Genomic DNA, 18,777 nt, shown 5'->3' with positions numbered 1-18,777 from the left:
TTGAATCCAAAATTTCAGAATTGGAAGGAACTCATTTTAGTTTCACATTTTAAAAATTAATTTTGTTTCTGTGTTTTTGGCTAGGCAATGGGGTTAAGTGACTTGCCCAGGGTCACACAGATAGTAAGTGTTATGTGTCTGAGGCCGGATTTGAACTCAGGTCCTCCTGAATCCAGGGCCGATGCTCTATCCACTGTGCCACCTAGCTGCCCCAAGAATTAATTTTTTTAAGGAAAAAAATTAATTTTTCTGGGGCAAAATATTCTTCCCCCAAATTGCAATGGAAGAGAACAGTTCAGATACTTCAATACTGCAATATAAAACTAACTAACCCTACATAATACTAACTAATTAAATGTTAACTAACCCGACATAATAAAAACTAACCTAAATTCCCTCAGGTTTTAGAAATGCAATGATCTTGGAGAAATTGTTGCCTGTGTGGAATGCTTTACTTAAATGCCTTTCTATTGGATAGTGCTTGAAATAAGTGGAATATTTGTAAGGCAGAGATTTCTTGTTTTGAACAGAATCTGACTTGCATGTAGAGAAAAACATTTTAAACCCTAGAGATAAAGGTTTTAAGACTGTTGTCTCAAAGTAATTAAATTCATTTTCCTTAGGCATTTTTTTTACTACAATAGGCCCTCTCTGTTATGAAGACATATTGGATCTACTGCCAGCTCCTGGCTCCACCCAAAGGAAGGCAAACAGTACACTAATATGACATTAAAATTAAATTTACTCAGACTAAAGTCAGGAAATCCAACCTAAGACACACATAATAGGGAAGAGTTAATGCGCTTTTGGGGACTGAGGATGTTCAGGCCGTGATTGCCAAGATGATTTTTTTGAAACTTGTATTTCACAGTTCCCACAGATTCAAAACAAGAGCCAGAAGCTGGGGTTTATCCCTTCTGTCTCATGTATACTTGTTCTGGTCTCTAGAGATTGTTATCAAAATTCAAAGACCTTTCCTCCTTACACTCCCTACCCACAATCCTACTCCTAACTTCATTAAATTGTTTAAGCTTTTCCTCACAGAATATAGAGCACTGGGCCTGGAATTAAGAAGACCTGAGTTCAAATGAAATCTCAGACACTTACAAGCTGTGTGACTCTGGGCAAGTCACTTAACCCTCTGTTTGCCTCAATTTCCTCATATATGACATGAGCATAATGATAGCACCTGTGTCACAGAGTTGTGAAGATCAAATGAAATAATATCTTTAGGGGCAGCTAGATGGGGCAGCTAGGTGGCGCAGTGCATAGCGCTCCAGCTTTGGAGTCAGAAGGACCTGAGCTCAAATCTGGTCTCATACACTTGACACTTACTAGCTGTGTGACCCTGGGCAAGTCACTTAACTCCAATTGCCTCACCAAAAACAAGAAAGAAATAATATCCGTAAAGTTTTAGCAAAATGCCTAGCATATTGTTGTTGTTCAGTCATGTCTAACTCTTCGTGATCCCATGGAGCATACTGTCCATGGGGTTTTCTTGGCAAAGACACTGAAATGGTTTGCCATTTCCTTCTCCAATGGATTAAGGAAAACAGAGGCTAAATGACTTGCTCAGGGTCACACAGCTAGTAAGTGTCTGAATCTAGATTTGAACTTAGGTCTTCTGGATCCCAGGCCGAGCACTCTATCCACTAGGCCACCTAGCTGCCTCCTAATATATGCCTAATATGCCTATATTGATAAGGCCATATTTGTTTCTGGTGCTGAATCATTTGACAGTGCTTCAGTAGGTGCTTAATAAATGCTCATCTCTCCTTCCCTCTTCCCCTGCTCTACCATCCTTCTTTACGCTGGGCTTTTTAGTCATACAAATCATAGTTTCTCACACTTAGAAGGTAGCTCAGAGATTACCTAGCCCACCACCTACTCCAATCAAGAATCCCATCTCCTTCAACCCCAACAAATGACAATCTATGGTCCATATGAAAACCTCCAGTGACCTCACTACACTCTACCCCACCCCCTAAAAAACAGTCCACTCCATTCATGAGCAACTCTAATTGTTAGTTTTTCCTATTCTGAGCCAAAATATGATTCCCTGTGACTTCCACCGATTGTTCCTACTTCTGCTCTCTGGGTCCAAGGAGAAAAAGCCTCATCCCTCTTCCATATGACAACCTTTGGTATATGTGAAGACAGCTTTCACGTACTGTCTATCTGCCCTTCACTCCCTTAAGTCTAAGGCCAAACATGCCTCGCTCCTTCTGGTCCACTTCTGGTCTTTTTTTATAGCTCTCTGATCACTCCACATCTTTTAGCAGTTGTTTCCTAACGGCTGCCCTTTCTTCTAACCACGGAAATCCCCCAGAGACTTCGCATTATAACTACTGTTTTTCTCTTTCAATTTTTCTTATATGCTTTTCACAGTATTACTCCCTGAAGCATGTGAATCCCACTAAAGCCAAAGGGAAGCAACCAATCCTTTTACCCTGGAATTCTCCCACCTAAGACCTACCGCGTGCTGTGTACTACTGGCAGGCTGAAATCAAAGCAAGGACTAAGGCGACTGACTATATGACTTTGGAGAAGCCATGTATTCACTTTTGGCCTCAGTTTCCTCATCTGTGAAATGAAATTTGAATTAAAAATTAAATTAAAATCTTTAACAATAAAAAGTTAAAAATGTTCACTTTTTATCCAGCACATTATTAAGAGTTGCAAAATGCATTAAATATATAATTTCATTTGATCCTCACAACAAACCTGTAAAGAAGGTGCTGTTATTAACCCTGTTCTACAAATTAGGAAACAGGCTCAGAGTGGATAAGGTCACTCAGGTGGGGCTTGAACTCAGGGCTTCCTAATTTCAAGTCTAGCACTCTATCTACTACATCAATACTAAGGTCTCTTTTAGCTTTAAATTCTATGAAAAGCAGGGGGAGAAAATGCAGTACGAGTGAGGAAAAAGAAAAAGGAAGGAAGGAGATGAGAAAATGAAATAATAACTGAAACATATAGTGCTTTATTATTTACAAAGTACTTTATATCCATTATTCCATTTGAGCCTCAAACTATTTTACAGATAAGAAGCTGAGTAACAGAAAAATTAGGTAACTTGTCCATGGCACCAAAGTTCATAAGCATTTAGGGGGCAATTCTAATGCAGATGTTACTAATTCAAATTCTGACCCTCTATTATATTGTGTCACTTCCAAAAAGAGGAAATAGAGTATAGAGAATGGAAGAAATACTGAAGAAAAGAATTTTAGAGCTAAAAGGTATCCAGCCCCCTCATTTCAAGGATATGGAAACTGGCCAACAGACATGAAATGGCTTTGCCTAAAGTCATGCTATTCGTGGCAGAGCTGAGACTAGAAACCAGGTCTCCTAACTTCCAATCCAGTGCTCTCTCCACCAAATCATGCGCTGCCCTCACGGCAGAGTCCCATGAACCAATGTCCCATGTACCAATCAGTGGCACCATCAATGTGTGTTACCTAATCTAAATCTAACCCAGTTCCTAAGGTAGCCCATATCATCTTGAGTCACCATGGCCAAATGTCACTTGCTGCCATTTTCTATCAAATCTATCACCTTGTTCTATGCTTCTTCTGTCAAATTCTTAGCCTGGGTTATGGGCTTTTAGACTTAAACTATACTCTAGTTCTAATGTTAACTTTTGACTTATGCCCTTTGGTGTGACTAACAAGGAATTGAGAATGTTTAACTTGGAGAAGAGAAGACAGATAGTTGTCTGCAAGTACTTAAGGGCTATAAACATGAAAGAGGGATCAGACATGCTGTACTTGGTCCCAAACTAGAAGTGGTGGGGAAGGTTGCAATGAGGTAAACTGAGGCTGAAGGAAGGAAAAACTTCCTAACATTTAGAACTATCCCAATGTGGAATGTGGGTTTGCCCTCACTTGAGTTCTGTAGACTGTTTGGATTTGACATATACGGCAGAGGGGATCTTTTTTATTCTTTTTTCTCCTGAATTTCTTTTTTTATTTTGATTTTTTAACATTCTTTTTTAGAGTTCCAAATTCTCTGCCTCCCTCCAGTCCTTCCCCTACTCATTGAGAAGGCAAGAAATTACATCCATTATACATGTGAAGTCATGTAAAACATATTTCCATATTAATCATGTTGCAAAAACAAAAAACAAAACAAAACAAGAAATACAAAGAAAGTGGGGGAAAAAGGATGCTCCAATCTATACTCAGAGTTCATTCACCACTGCTCCTTTGGAACTGTCACAGATCATTGTATTGATCAGAGTAGATAAGTCTTTCACAGTTGATTAGAATTACAATATTGCTGTTACAGTTTACAAGTTCTTCTGGTTCTGCTCTCTTCGCTATCGGTTCATACAAGTCTTCCAAGGTTTTTCTGAAACCATCCTGCTCATCATTTCTTATAGAACAATAATATTCCATCACAATTATATACCACAACTTATTCAGCTACTCCCCAATTGATGGCCATCGAAGGGATCCCTTTTTTATTCACATGTTAAACTAGCTGGTCCCTGCAGTCCTTTCTAACTCTAAATTTCCAATATTCTGTGAAATGTTCCTCTTCTCTATTCAATCCATTGAAAAACCATCCTTTATTCCTGTCTCTTTCACTTCCATGGAAGGGAATTCACTTACCATTTTCAGCATGGAGTTCAAATGTGTTCCTCAGTTTCAAGGCCTTTGAAATCGGTCCAACAGTAACTACTCTTCGCAGCCCATATGTTCTCTCTCAGCTCCTTTTATTCCCATTTTCTGGTCTCTTTTTCTATTCATTCTTCTTGGCCAAATCTAATTCTCAAAACAACCCCCTACAGTTGCTTGCTTGTCTGCTTCCTTCCTTTCATTGAAATCTCACTTCAAAATCTACTCAGCCTTCACTATAGCCAACTGTAAACTAAGAAGGAGAAAAAAACATAAAGTAGAAAACAGAAACCTCCTCAACCAATGAAAGAACAGGAATAGCCACTCTCTCTCTTTTCCTCCCATATCTTGCCCTTCTTTCTTCAACAAACTTTTTAAATTTTTGTCCCCTTTGTCTTCTTAGCAATGGAAATACTACAGGAATAAAGTGAGTGTTACTTTTTATGCAGTGCCTTCTCTGGACCCTAGTAAATGGAAGTTGAAAAATAATAATGGAGTTAGATGTTTTTAGCCAGAGGAAATAACTCCATTAATTGTTTTTTACGCTTCTTGTATTTCATGCAATTTTACTACCCAAAATAATTCAAAGCCATCAGCAGTATGTACTCAAAGGGGCCTTTAGAATGTCTGAAGTCCCAAGTAAATACATTTGACCAAATTTAACATAAAAGATTAATTTCTTTTTTCTAAAAAGAGGATACTATTCCTCTCCATCTGCTGAAGTGCTTCTTCTTAAGGACTCTTCTCAAGCTTCATAGTGTTCAATTTCATCCTACCCAACAAACCTTTAATAAGCACTAATGCAGAGGTTCCCAAAGTGGGTGATATCATGCCCTGGGGGGGGCAACTGGAATGATGGGGGAAGGGGGGATAGTAGCCTCGGGTGCAAGTGGGGTCATTGAATAAAAATAAGAGGGCAATGGAAGCATAAGGAAAGAAGAGAAAATATGAAAATTCTGAAGAACCATTTGTACATGGTTTCATCTGTTGTGTAACAGAGTTAAAGTCATAATGATTACAATATTTTCCAAATAAACACACAAAATGCAAGTTATAACCGATCAGTGGTCAAGTCCACCAATAGGTCTTAATAAGCAAGTGTTGGCAGGGGAGCATGTTGTACATTGTCAGAAAGTCCAGCATGCATCAGCAGGAACACATGGGTGTATTGACTTCTTCACAATATGATAATATACGGTTAAATGATGCAATAATTGCATCATCAAAATTTCAACACGGGAAAAAACACATAAATTTACAATAAATTATTAAATTTAAGATGCATTATTTTTTAAAAATATTTTACATTTTTGGAAATTATGCAAATTTCAAAAAACAAAAACAAAAACAAAAACATGAAAGAGTTAAAGAAAGTAGATTTCCAGGAGGGCACTGAATCATTTTTTTTTTTTCAAAGGAGGCATTAGACCAAATAAGTTTGAGAACCTCTGCATTAACATGATATTCAGCACTGTGGTAAGTGCTGAGAATGCAAAGAAAACAAAACAGCCAATGACTTCAAGTAGCCAACATTCTACTGAGGAAATTAGAACATCAATCAACAGGTATGTACTAAGTGTTTACTCTGTGCCAGTGTTTAAGTGTTAGAGTTACAAAGACAAAAGTCCCTGCCCTCAAGAAGCTTACATTCTATTGGGAATGAGAATATGACAGTATACAAGGAGAAACTTGACAAATACAGAATAAAGGTCCTGGCAGCTGGAGGGATCAGGAAAGGCAGAAGGTGGAACTTGAGCTGAGTCTTAAAGACTATCTTTCACAGTCACCACAACATCATCACAATATTGCTGTTACTGTATACAAAGTTCACTTCACTTATCACTTCACTATATCTAAGTCTTCCTAGGTTTTTCTGAAACCATGCTGCTTATAGTTTCTTATAGCACAAAAGTATTTCATCACAATCATATACTACAACTTGTTCAGCCATGCCCCAACTGATGGGCATCAAGGAGATTTTTTTTTTTCATTTACAACAATTCCAAAAGGTAGGTGTAAGCAGGGAATAAATTCCAGGCCTGGTGCAGGGTGCAAAGGCAAAAGATGGGAGAAGGGGGCAGCTAGGTGGCGCAATGCATAGAGCTCTGGCCTTGGAGTCAGGAGGACCTGAGTTCAAATTCCGACCTCAGACACTTGACATTTACTAGCTGTGTGACCCTCGGCAAGTCACTTAACCCCGACTGCCTCACCAAAAAGCAAAAACAAAATAAACAAACAAAAAAAAAAGATGGGAGTAGGAAAGTCTAACATGCAAAACAATGAATAGGCCAACATGGCTAGATCTCAGAGGGCAGGGTTGGGAGAAGTGTTAAGTTGTGGAGAGTTTTAAATGTCAAAGAGAAAAAATTATATCTGATCTTTGATGCAACAGGCAGTCACTGGATTTCACTGAGAAGGGAGGAGTTACATAATCAAACCTATGGTTATAGGAAAATCACTTTGGTCATCGTAGGGAGGATGGATTGTAGTGGGAGATGTTCGTGAAAGGTAGGCCAAAAAGGAAGTTCTCACAGTAGTCCAGGAGTAAGGTAATGAGGGCCTGAACCAAGGTGGTGGCAGTGAGTGGAGAAGAGTGGACTTATGAGAAATGTGGAGACAGGGAAGACACAATTTGGCAACATGATAAATTTGTACATGCCAAGTGCAAAATAAAGGCATATTCTGCCTGATGTGACAAGTTGGTTCTACAAGAACACAATATTGCTGTGGGCAAATCCCCTAGGAAATGATGGGACAGTCTTTTGCTACTCTCTAGTGCCAGATGCAAATATAATAAAATAACCATCAGAAGAATTAGGTATTAAACTCTTAAAAATACAGTCTTCTATTTTTTCTAAATGGAATAAAATCGAGCCCCTTTTTCTTTTAAATGTTACAAGGCTTTGTACAATGATATGTCTATTAAGATTCTTTAACATTCTGTTGCTGTACAGTTTCCTTTCTCTTAGACTGTGTCATCTATCTGGAACAGTCTAATGCAATAGTGGGGCGGGGGGAAGTAATTTAAATTAAGGGCTATTAAGCAAAGCAATGATATTCAATGTATTTAATGTTTTTCCCCGACACTAACTTAAGTGCTTTCCATTTCCCAATCAGCAACACTGTTATGCTCTAATAGATCTGCCCATCAGATATGATAATTGGCCTTCAATTACATTTCATTCCAAATTAATCCTTGTAAGTGTACCAAAGCAAAAGAAAGACAATAGCCAAAGCAAAGACACTAAGACAACATGTTAGTCTTTACTAGAGTAAAAACTCCCTTAAGCCAAACCTCAGGGGAATCAGGAAAATTAACAGAACCAGCTTTGTGAGAGATACTTACTAACAGCACGAGTCTTCTGGGAAATCACTACCTGTGGGTGGGTTGGAAATTTTATAACTGAAGGTTTATGCTCCCATAGAAAGAGGAGGAGGTAATAATGTGGGTGAATGAACCAAATGCACGAACAGCTAGCTCACGTGCAACATTTCCCATCTCACTTCTCCTGGGGCGATGTGGCTTGAGGTACACATGTGTTTTACTCTCTTATGAGTATTTCTAAAGTATCCAAAGCACAGTAGGACTATCCCTTTCGCACTGGGGAACTCTGGGAAACTAAAACCCTGTTGTAGCTAGATGTGCCCAGTAAATCAGCCACAACCAAAATACAGAATGAAAGTTGTGAACAGTGCATGAATTTTTTCAGATCACTAATCTCAGCCAAAAAACCCATCACACAAGATTCATTCTCCTGAATGCTCCCTGTGGCTGCCCACTGGGCACTCTGCACACATCTTGCACGTAACTAGTCATTTACATGTTTTCTCCTGCCCTAGAACGGAAGCTCTTTGACGGCAAGGACTAGGCTTGGTTTTGTTTTTACCTTCTTTGTATCCACAGCACATAGTACAGTGCCTGGCACATACAACATGCTAAATAAATGTTTGTTGATTGATTAGTATGTGAAATAGATTTTAGAAAATCATAGCTCTCGAGCTAAAAGGGACCTCGAAGGCCATTTAATCCAATCCTCTCTTTTAATAGATAAGGAAACTAAGATTCATAAATGATGAATGATTTACCTAAGGTCACACAGGTAATAAGAGTCAGAGGCAGGTTTTGAACCCAGAAACAGTATACACTTCTACCGTGTCAGACTTTCCAGTCCTCACTCCAAATGATCTCAGACATTTGGGATTCTTTGTCATTGCCTAACATACCAAAATTACTCTTCAGAGCCCCAAAGCAGCAATATGACCATTTCTGGCAACTGAAAAGTTAATATAACTGCCAAAAAGCCTTCTCTGTCCCCCCCCCCCCCCCAGGATCAATTGATTTAAGGTACTGCACCTCTATGCCACATACCTGATGTAAGAGCAGTTTTAACATTTCCTGATACTAAGGTGTAGAATTAAGTACAAAGAACACAAAATATCCATCTATTGTGGATGTCCTTATAGGATGACAAATCTCAGGAATGTTCAGTGCTTTCCTGGAAATAAAGGAGAAAAGTAGGAGCAGGGAGAGCAAGGAAAAATCTCTCACAATGGTACCATGACCAAGTTCAAATGGTTACATTGTAGATGTAGTAGTTCTTAACCAGGGCGGAAGGGGCGGGGGTTGAACTTGTTTCTTAAAAATATTTTGATAATTCCATTTTAACATAATTGATTTATGTTATTCAGTTTAAAACATGATTCTGAAAAGGAATCCACAGGCTACATTAGCCTCTCAAAGGGACCCATGAAGCAAAAAAAAAAAAAAAAGAAAAAAAAGAAAAAGAAAAAAGGGTAAAACTTTTTCACTGTAGCACAATTTCTGCATCTACTTTGAGCGCAACACAAAAAGCACTGGAAACCAGCTGAATTCTTGCCCATCAGCCTCTCTGCCAAGTCACTTAAGGCAACTGTCTCCAAATGTGGGATTTTGCCTCATGCCACATCACTATCATTTGCAAAGCTGTCAGGTGTCTTCTTACAGCATCAAATATGTCCTGCTTCCACAAAAGGAAGAAATCCACGCGCACAGACGCACAGACACACACACACACACAGACACACACAGACACACACACACACACACACACCCCTCCTTTACCCCAGCACTGTACATCTGACAAATGCCTGGCTTGCTAAAGGATTGCATTTTGGCAAGGTAAGGCACTGTGAAAGCCAACACCTGCCCGCCCCCACTCCACTCCACTCCATTCCATCCCGTGCCTGGTTATGAACTGCCAAGCTGTAGCATCAATACCCTGAAAGGACCTTTCTTCCACACTTTTATACACTGTGTGGTTATCAAAAGACTCCTCAAGTACACTTGCCAATAGCAAAGGCACTTGGAGCATTCCACAAGGCAGTAATGAAAGGCATAACCACAAGTCAGGGTTTCAGCAAGGATTAGTACTTCCCTTAGGCTGCCAACAAAGCCTTGAAAATTATATCTTTAAAAACACAGATTATGGCCTTGTTGAGGGGTTACAGCTGATATATGCAGTGGAAAAGAGAAACATATCAACTGCTTTCACCCATACTCACACAAAGGCATTGCTGGAAGGGGAGACACACGCTGGCTCCAACTGCTTTGCTCACAAGAATCTTTATAAACCATTGTTTGGTGCCCCACATTTCTACATAGGCTTTAGATAATATTCTTCTTTTCTAGTCCACAATACTTAGCTCACTGCTAGGCAAATCGCAACTTTCAGGACACACAGACCAGTTGAATGATTCTAATGGATATCTTACCCAGCTCTGACAGTGAGATTTGAGCTCAGTAGCTTTGCCCAGTCCCTAGAAAGGATAGCTTTGCACAGCTGGTTGTGTTTATTCAGACCAGGTGTCTCTTCCCCACCCCAAAGCATGTTTTCCTGCAGACTATGAATGTCTAGTCTGATAACAATATGCAATGTGTGTCAGGACAAAGATTAAACCTCAAACCTCCACATGATCCCAATCAGTCTGCTAACCTATGTTATTCCCTAAAGCATGTGTTGGAAAACTTAAAAAACAACAACAGTGCATTAAGGTTCCAATAATTTTTCTGTGGGAATGCCCTTAGGATGGGTAGTGGAGAAGATGGGGAGTGGAGGTGGGGGAAGTACAGGATGGCTTCCCATTCTCAAAGCCAAAAGCAGCTCTCACAAACAGCAGGCAAGGGGATGTGGGAGTAACAATCAGCCCACATGCCAATAAAAATCAACTTGCATGCTGTCTTTGACATGTGTATTGTAGGTCTCTGACCCCTGCCTAGAAACTGAGTTGGGCTTTAAAGGATGGGTAATAATATTGGTAATTCACTTTGATTTAGTATTTTTTATCACAATCCTGTGAGATTAGTATTGAAAATAACGTTATCCCCACTTAATCAGATATAGGGCTGTGTGGTTTTCACACAGTCACAGAGTTAGTAAGTATCTAAGGTAAGACCAGAGCCCAGATCTCCTTGAACCCTAAGTCCACCACTCTTTTCCACTATCCTAGATTGAGTACACAATGTAAATTGGAATTCCTTTCCACTGGTAAATGTACCTTCTAAATGAGAAGTAATGAAGCATAAACTAAGACGGCAACAATGAACCAACCTGTAATGAAGGTGTCAATATTGCTAGGATGTGCTGCCCACAGCACCCCCTCTCAATGATGTACTTCAAAGATTGATGTCATTCACTCACACAACCACTGGCTGTCATCCACAGGATCCCATATCTATTCTGCTTCTCTTTCAGGCTCACCTTGCCCCACAATTCTGCCTCCCACTTGATGCTTTCCCAGTCCCCTCATCCTCCTGACTAGATGAGGTTTGGTAGGTTGTTAGCTGTTTCACGGGGTTAGGCTGGGCACTCTGGAGAATAAGCTAACCCCTTTCCCAAGGTTACTATTACCTGACCAGTGTGGACTGTCCTCAGCCCAGAAATTGAAATGGTAGGCACAGGGACCCATACCACTCCTTTCTCCTGGGAGACCCATTTCACTCCTTTTACTCAAAAGCCTGGGGTTTGTCTCTCTCTGGGTTATCCAACATAGAATAAATTGTGTTCCAAGATCTGTTGCCCCATTCAACTGAATTTTCTCAGGACTCAAAATTTCTAGTTACAGCTCTCGAAATGAGAATGAAAAGGAAGGAACAACCTCAATGTGCACACGTGGAATTTTGTTATTCTATGCTCCAAAGCCTGCCCCAAGTTATGAATGTGGGTTTTTTCCCCCTCTATTGCCATAATTATCTTTACTTTGAGTTGGTATTGGAGAAGACAGAGGTGCCTGGTACATAGACAGCCATCCCAACCTCCCTTCAATATGAAGCAAAGATTATTTCAGATATTAAAAACCCAGAGATGTAAATCCAACCGCTTCCAGGGTGAAGCTGTGTTTTTCCTGTGTTTTCAGATGCATTCAGACTGAAACCATTTTACATATATACTCCTAAGCTGCCATTTCCACAAAGAGGAGTGTATGAATCTCTGGATCTTTTAATATGGATCCTCTTGTGTTCTGTTCTCTCTGCTATCATCCTTCACCAAAAAGAGTCAGCCGGAAGCCAGAGCCCCTAATATACCATTAGCTGTTATGAGAAGCAGGAAGAGCAATTCATTAAGAAGGGTTCAAAAGTACACTACAATTCAGCTCCATCCTTTGCTAGAAGTGAGGCTGCCCTAGCGTGGCATCTTCATTAGTGATGGAAACCAGTAGAATGCTATCTTCTGGGCATTCTTTACTAGGAAAGAATTCCAGTAAATACAAAACATGAAGAAGGAACAAATGTTCTGTCTTGGGATATGACAAGCTAAGAAGGTTGAACATTTATCATATGCTTTTCTTATATGATTAGAAAAATAAATTTGGATTCATAAACAAAATCTGAAAAAAAAAATCACACCAGACTGGTAGTGTTTAATACTTAAACGTGATGCTTTCTTGATGTCTTCATAGGATTCAAGTAAATAATATGTATCATCAGACCAATTCCTAACCTTTGGTAATTCAGCACCTAAGAGGAATGGAATCATGTCCAGTTCTCTTGTATGACAGGGAGAGATGGGAGAAAATTATTCTCCCCACTTTACAGCTATAAAAACAGAGTACTCAAGTAAGTTACTAACCATCCCTGAACAGCAATGCTGGGAGAGGAACTTAATAGCTTCTGACACCCAAGTCTAAAGGGAAGCTTACAGGCATTAATATCATCATAAAGCCCAGTCCTAATAAGGCTAAGGTTATACATTGTATCCCTGTCCGGGACAATTAGTTTCACTCTATTCTGAAGCCACAAAATGCCTGCCTAAATCTATCCAGGCAGCCACGCTGAAAATTTGTCCTTCTGACCATCTGGGAGTAGGATGGCAGAGAGAGAGTTTGTGTACATGTGTGGGTATGTAGGTGTGTTTGAAATATCATAGATAGATTGATACAAATCCATCACGAATGCTCCAAAAAGCAACTCAAAGGCCTATCCTACTATTAGTATATCAATAGTGTCATTTTTTTTTAACAAAGGTCTTCAAAACCAGGTGCCTTTTTATTTTCTCAGTCTTTTATTTTATTTTATTTTATTTTAACATTTTATCCCCCTCCATGTACTCAGCTACTCCGGCCTATTTTCTGCTCCTCACACGTGACACTAACATCTCCTTTCTATGTGCCTTTGCGCTGGATGTCCTTCAAGCCTGGAATGCTTGGCATCTGTGCCCCTGCCTCTTAGCTTCCCTGGCTTCCTTTGAGATGGTTCAAGTCCCAACTTCTACATGAGGCCTTTCCCAGTTCCTGCAGTTACTTTCCCTCTGAGATGACCTTTCATCTGCTCTACACATCTCTATCTTGTACATATCTAGTTGTTTCCATGTTGTCTCTCCATTAGAACATAAGTTCCCCACGGACAGAAATTGTTTCTGCCTTTCTTTGTATCCCTAGCACATGCCTGGCATGTAGTAAGCATTAAATAGATGCTTGTTGACTGACTGAGAAAATCTGCAACATACTCTAGTTTTGGGTTTTTGTTTAGTCATTTCAGTTGTATCCAACTTTCTTCGACACCATTTGGGGTTTTCTTAGCAAAGACACTGGAGTGGCTTGCCATTACCTTCTCCTGCTCATTTTACAGATGAAGAAACTAAGGCAAACAGGGGTAAATGACTTGCCCAGGGTCACACAGTGGGTAAGCGTACAAGGCCAGATTTGAACTCATGAAGATGAGTCTTCCTGGTTCTAAGCCCAGTGCTCTATTCACTGCTCCACCTAGCTAGCTGCCCACTTTTAGATTACAAATTACATAAATGATGACACTTCTACCAAAGTCTCACTATGATACCTCACTGAAATGCAGAGTTGACCTAGGTCCTGAAAGGCTATAAGCAAAGTACTAACTTTGACCTGTTAACAAGACAAGAAAACTTCAAGTACAGTCCCAGTTCTGCTCCCCCTAGTACAACAGCAGCTCCTTGAGGACAGTGTCTGCTTTACTGTTGTCTCCATATGGTCAGAGCCTAGTAGAATGTCTTATACATAGCAGGGCTTAATAAGTGTTTGCTGAATTGGATTCAATTGAGTTTTGCATCAGCCATTTAAATTTTTAAAAATCCTCTATCAGATGATGGATTTTGGAGGGTGAAGGACCATAGCATCTCATGAAACCGCTCTTCTAAAGGTTCTGAGAGAACTGAATCTACATCAGCAGAAGGAGTGCTCACAACAACGAAATCATGAGTCATTCAAATATTGAAGTTTAATAGACCGGCCTGCATTGCTGTTCTGTTCTCCTCATTAATGTTTTATACAGAGACATTTAAACAAATTTTCACTGTAAGAAAGAAATTCTTTTTCTGACTGGGCCAGTGATTTAACTGGTGCAAGACAGTGCTGTCAAACTCAAAGTGTCTTAGAAAGTCACAAACTAATATTATCTATATTATACTGTATTTTTATTTCTTTTGTTAAGCATTTCCAAATTACATGTTAATCTGGTTCAGGACACACTTGGGAGTGCTGCCGGCTGCCCAGTATTGAGTATGGCACTTCTGGTATAGAGAGCTCCTGGTAAGAACCTTCCTTCAACATCCTCTCTGCAGCTTACAGTCTTAGAGAGATACCTGGTACACTAAGGGGCAAGGTAACATGTTCTGGGTCACAAAGCCAGTGTGTCAGTGGCAGGACTTGCACCCCAATATTCCTGACCCCAAGGTCAACTCTTTATCTATTATGCCATACTGCCTCCAAATTAATTTTAATGGTTTCAAATCTGTTCATAAAGTGCATAAAGGAACGCTATGGGGCTCCAGGTGGCAATTCTTCTATTGCAACAAACATAACATATAGATGGCTGAACTGGGCACAACACCCACCATGCACTAATCTCCTATTCAGTACCATTGCCCCAGTCTAATTCCATAGATTCCTAACAATTTCTTCCCAATCTCATCAACTACCCCCATCAAATATTGAATCATATTGTGCCAGTAAATATTTAGTTTGTAGTTGGACTTTTAATTATTTAGATGATTAAATGTCTCAACCCTATTCAGTGGGCAACACTCTAACTAAAAGTGAGCAATTCAAAGATTCCAAATTTTGATGGCCTTTCCAGGAGCACCATAAACAGACCAAACCACTCTTCACATGGTCAAAACAAAACCAAAATCTCTGGGAAACAATTGCTCCTGATGCTCTAGCAACAGGCTTTTCAATACCCACAGAAGGAACAGCCAAAGTTTTCCTGAAGGCAGTCCCTGAAAGGCGCTACCTTAAGGGTTGGCCAGTCCTCAAAACAAGTCATAATAGACCACTATTTTTCTTCTTATTGACTGTAGCTTCCAAGAACATTCAGTATGATTGTCATTAGTTGATACCCTCCCAGTAAGAAAAGCTTCCCTCATATAGTATCTCTTGCTTAAAACCTAGTTTTCTATGAGGTCTCCAGAGAATCATGACCTTTCTTGTATGGTGCACATTTGCTATTCTAATAAAGCTAAATGAGGTCACCACTTTTTAATCAAAATTAGTTCATTTATCCATTTAAACCACATTTTAAAGCACCTATTACATGCAAGATAAATTATTTTGCTAAGCAAAAGGGGAGACAGAGATAAATAAAGGGATGGACCTTGTCCTCAAGAAGCTAACAATCTGGTAGAAAGGATGATATACAAAAACAACAACTATACAAAATGGTATGTAACTGCATAAGTACAAAATCCTATAAGAAGTCAAAATAATGAGAGAACACGTCTGATCCAAAGCATCTAATTGACCATAAACCAAAACATCTTATTGATCACTTGATATACGTGGATGACATCAAGCTATATGACTCTACCTAAATATGTATTAAACATCTCTTTCACCTCCTGGAATCTTTCTTTAATGTTATCAAAATATCATTTGGACTTGATAAGTATATAATTCCTAATATATGCCAAGATAGAGACCAAAAGCTTCAAGCTTGAATCCAAAGGTCACAATTAACCAATGGATGAAGGCAACACCTACAAATAAATACAATGATGTCCTTGAAGCAAACAAATCTAACATAAAGACATTAAAAAAAAAGTTGTAGCTAAATACATTAAGAGTCTTATGGTATACAGAAATCAAACCTGAATGAAAAGTACACATTTAAAGAAATTAACATCTAGGAAACACTAGCCTTAATGCATACTTTCTGAACTGTAAAATGAACCATAAGAGATATGGAAAGTATCCTAGCAAAAAACCCATACAATATTAATGAAAACTCTAATGTTCTCCCTCATACCCCTCAGAAAGGAAGTTAACAAAAAAGAAAACTGACAAATGCTAGAGGGGCTGTGGGACAAAGTTACATTAATGCACTGTTGGTGGAGCTGTGAACTGGTTCAGCCATTCTGGAAAGCAATTTGGAACTATGCCCAAAAAAGCTATTAAGCTGTGCATACCCTCTGACCCAGTGATACCACTACTGTGTCTATTCCCTAAAGAGATCAAAGAAAGAGAAAAAAGACTCATACGTACAAAAATATTTATAGAAACTCTGTTTGTCGTGGCAACAAATTGGAAGCTAAGGGGGTGCCCATTAATTAAGGAATGGCTGAACAAGTTAGGGTATATAAATGTGATGCAACACTGTTGTGCTATTTAAAAAAATGATAAAAGGGATGGTTTCAGAGAAACCTGGGAAGACTTGTAAGAAATGATGCAAAGTGAGGTGAGCAGAACCAAAAGAGTATTCACTCAATAATAACACATAGTAAAGATGATCAACTTTGAAAGACTTAGAACTTGATAGTCACAATGACCAACCATGATTCCAGAAGTCTCATGATGAAACAAGTTACTCACTTCTTGATAGAGAGGTGATGGGTTCAGAATACAGATTAAGTAATAATTTCTTTTGGACATGCCATGGGCATTTTTTCTGGTTGACTATACATATTTGTAATAAAAGTCTTGAGGTAGGGAGTACAGGTGAAATGGTGGGGGAAGTAAGGCAAATCTTCATTTTAAAAAAAATTCCAAAAAAAAATTAATGTCTCTCAATACCACTACTATTTCCATACCTCGAAGACATTGAAGAAAGAGGTAAAGGACCCATGTGTACAAAAATATTTACAATAGCTCTTTTTGTCATAGCAAAGAACTGGAAACTAAGGAGATACCCATCAATTGGGAAGTGGCTGAACAAGTTATGGTACATGATTGTGATAGAATACTACTGTGCTGTAAGAAATAAGCAAAGCGATGTATGAACTCAAACAAAGTAAAGTAAGCAGAACCAGGAGAACAATTTATACAATAACAGCAATATTGTGAAGATAATTAATTATAAAAGACTTAGTTACTCTGATCAACACAATGACCCATCACAATTCCAAAGAACTCATGATGAAAAATGCTATCTACTTTCAGATACAGAACTGATGGACTCAGAGTGCACACTGAAGCATATTTCATACCTCTTTCTTTTTCTTCCTTTTTTTCCCCCTCAGAACATGGCCAAAGCAGAAATTCATTTTGCACAATTTCATATTTGTAATGGGTTTTGTATTTCTTGCTCTCTCAATGGGCAGAGGAGGGGGTAAATATAGTGTCCACTAGCCTAAGGAAGCTTTAAAGATTGGCATAAAATATATGATAAATAATTCAGAAACCTATAAAGAAAATATTCCTAGAACAAGCAAATATCACTTCATTGAGCAACAGTAAAGAAAGATAATGGGTATACACCATTGGATTGGTTGAATATAACCATAAATGGCTTGGCTCTAAGAGAAGGCTATTAAATAATAAAGATATAAGAGTGGAATCCAAAGGCCCTCCCTGAGCAACATCTACCTGAACTTGATGTATAATTTGTTTACTAAGAAACACACAATAAATGGCTGTTGTGCTGTTTTATGTTTTAAAATGGAGAATTCACTAATGGCAATTCAGGACCAGGTCATTGCCACCAGAAGTTATAGAAGAGTTATCCTTCAGGAAGCTATACATATTAATTGATACAGATCATGCAAAGAAATGAAGGAATCTGTGAAATATATCATTGCAGGCGACAAAATTTTAGTATCTATTAGACACCTGGATAAACATGATCAGATAGCTAGAATTATATACAAGAAGCTTGCTCTCTTTTATAAATGAACAGACAGCAAATACCCTTATTACAAATACAAAACAAGAAATATCCTTGAGAATTCTATAATTAAATTACATTAGAACCAAAGCATCATTACAGACAGAACTGCAGCCCCTGACCTCCTAGAGATAAAAATTTAAGATCAATGTTTTTAATAGAGGTTACCATACCAAATACTCATCTGTTCCAAATTCAAACTATATGGACTGAAATATACAGATACTTTCAAAATATAGAGACTTATAAGAAGAAATGAAAACATATAGGAACAGGACCAACCACTCTTCATCCCTATCAGTCTGTCAGATACGGGCATTGTTCGAAAGATGCTTTAAGTGAATCTACAAAGCATGAGTTTGGATCCCAATACTCTTACTCAATTAAAAAAGTCAGCCATTTTTATCCACCTGTTCAACAGTCCATTAAAAAATAAGAGACATTAAAAAATAAGAGAATAATAGCAGGATAGAAACTTATCCTCAGGCCATTTTCCATCTCTACCCCATCAAAATAAAATGATAAAACTGAACTTTATAAAAACAGAGGTTAAAG

This window comes from Vombatus ursinus, unplaced genomic scaffold (assembly GCF_900497805.2).
Source record: "Vombatus ursinus unplaced genomic scaffold, bare-nosed wombat genome assembly UNPS02014832.1, whole genome shotgun sequence".
Lineage (NCBI taxonomy): Eukaryota > Metazoa > Chordata > Mammalia > Diprotodontia > Vombatidae > Vombatus > Vombatus ursinus.
This window is presented reverse-complemented; position numbering follows the sequence as displayed.